Source organism: Castanea sativa, chromosome 12, assembly GCF_040712315.1.
Source record: "Castanea sativa cultivar Marrone di Chiusa Pesio chromosome 12, ASM4071231v1".
In the NCBI taxonomy this organism is placed as follows: domain Eukaryota; kingdom Viridiplantae; phylum Streptophyta; class Magnoliopsida; order Fagales; family Fagaceae; genus Castanea; species Castanea sativa.
Window position 1 is genome coordinate 2,451,986 of NC_134024.1, and position 2,288 is coordinate 2,454,273.

The 2,288-nt window shown below is 33.9% G+C and overlaps 1 pseudogene; it reads left to right on the forward strand.

Moving 5' to 3' along the window:
• Positions 1–411: 411 nt before the first annotated feature.
• On the forward strand, positions 412–927 carry LOC142618821 (ethylene-responsive transcription factor ERF020-like; annotated as a pseudogene).
• The last annotated feature ends 1,361 nt before the right edge of the window (positions 928–2,288 follow it).

The window sequence follows — 2,288 nt, forward strand, 5'->3', positions numbered from 1 at the left end:
AATATATGTTTTCAATTTTTAAACAATATTGCATGTATTTTTATACACTTTTCACTCATACGTATTTTCAAAAAAACTAAAAATTATTGTTTAAACACACATATTATATGGGTCCTAAATATATCCTCCAGCTGTATTTTTGTATTTGTATTTTCATTTTCGGAATGAGTATCAATAGGACCATAAAAAAGGTTCACCGACCCCACTTTTTTTAAATGAAAAGAGCCTCCCAACCCCTACTTTACTTTTGACCCTCACTACCTCTGACTTTTTTTTTCTCAACCTATATAAGGTATAAACACTTCCTCACTCTATTTTTCTCAAAAGCTTTCTTAACTAGCTTGCACATACACACACAAATTGCAATCTTATTCCAATTTTTTTTCTCTCTCACTAAATATTTTAGTCAGAATGAGTTGTAACTCAGAAGAGAATGGTGCATGCACATCTCAGAAGAAATACAAGGGGGTTCGTCAAAGGAAATGGGGCGAGTGGGTGTGTCTGAAATTCGAGTCCCAGGCACTCAAGAGAGGCTTTGGCTTGGTTCTTACTCAACACCAGAGGCTGCAGCTATGGCTCGTGATGTAGCTTTTTTATTGTCTTCACAAGCCATCAACTTTGGAAAAGCTTAACTTTCCATCAATGTTACCTTCTTGTAGTTTGAGGATTGACTTGTCTCCAAGGTCAGTGCAAAAGGCAGCATCGGATGCTGGCATGGCTATTGATGCCCAGTTGATCACAGTCAGGTTGCTGGAAAGTAATGAAAGGAAGGAGTTTGATCATGGTCATGGTCTTAGTGGTGGTGGTCATGGTTTGGAGACTGGGTTTTGGGAAAATGGGGGAGACAATAATTATGGGACCACTTCATGGCAAGGAAGTGAGTTTAAGGTAGAAGAGGGTTTATTAATTACAATAATTTATATATAATAAATGAAAATAAGGTAATTAACTCCCATAAAGAAGTGAAATGTTAAAGGATGCCATTGGTTTATAAACTATTTTAAACAACTTTTTATGTGGAAAAAAAATCAATTGTTTTGATAACTTTCTATATTTTCTATGAAAGTAATGTCAAAATTTTCTTTAAATAGTTTCTTAACAATTATTTTAAGGGCACATTTAAATAGGATTCTAAAAATAAGAAAGAAATTAAATAAGATAATTAAAATATAAGCAAAATTTAGGTGTAGTATATTAAGTTCTTAATTAATTAAATTCAAACACATGATTGTATTAAGTATTAACTAATAAAACACAAATAGTGTTATTAATTTTTTTTTGAGAAACATAGTGTTATTAAATTCAAGACCAATTAATTCAAACAATTAGGTGTTAATTGGAGATTTTCATACACTTACCTAAAGCATTGTATTGTTATTTTGTTAGAGTATAAAATGTAGGACCCGTGCATCATGCATGCTGCTATATATAATAGGGTACACTAGGATACGGATACATGTCTAAAATTTCAACATATCCAATAGAACTAGGGCCGGCCCTAAGCCTAGGCCATTTAGGCCATGGCCTAAGGCCCCCTAACATGGAAAGGCCTCCAAATATGGGGGCAGTAAGTGTTTTTTTTTTTTTTTCAATTAAAAAAATATGAGTTAAGTGTACATTTTTTTTTCAAATGCCTAAGATATTAGAGTAATGCTAGTATGTTACAAGTTTTATTATAAAATCCTATAAATTGATGTAAGTGCACAATTTGTACCCGGATCCAAACGAGTGATAGGCTCAGGCCCAAAGAGCCTTATACAATGAAATTTGTAGAGCGTGGGCTTGAAACCTAAGTTTTATGGATATTGGACAACAGATAGGTGGGCTAGATTGCCGTTATCTAGACAAACAATGGATAAAAATAACAGAAATTCTCCTCGGACATAAGTCGAGGATAATTTGTATTGTCTTTCTTTCTTTTAATAACAAGTTACAATTGAAGAAGAAGAAGAAGAAGAAGCCCTCCTTTCTTTTTCTTTCTCTTTTTCCTTTTATATCACTCTTCATCTTCCCTTCACTGTCCACATGTAACACAAATCAATAATTCAGATCTTTTTTATTCTCCACCGCCCTCTGGAGGTCATCAAATAACAGCTGTAAGGCTAGCTGGTACTGTTCAAATGTCATTTCTCCCATTAATGCGGCCAAAGAGATAGGTGCAGGGTCTTTAATGCGTTGGTAATAGCATTTTCCCTTAATATTTCTTTTACGCTCCTCATTTTCATAACTGTGAAACATATCTTTACCCAACAGACCTTCTAGGATTCCTTCTCCAAACACCATGATGT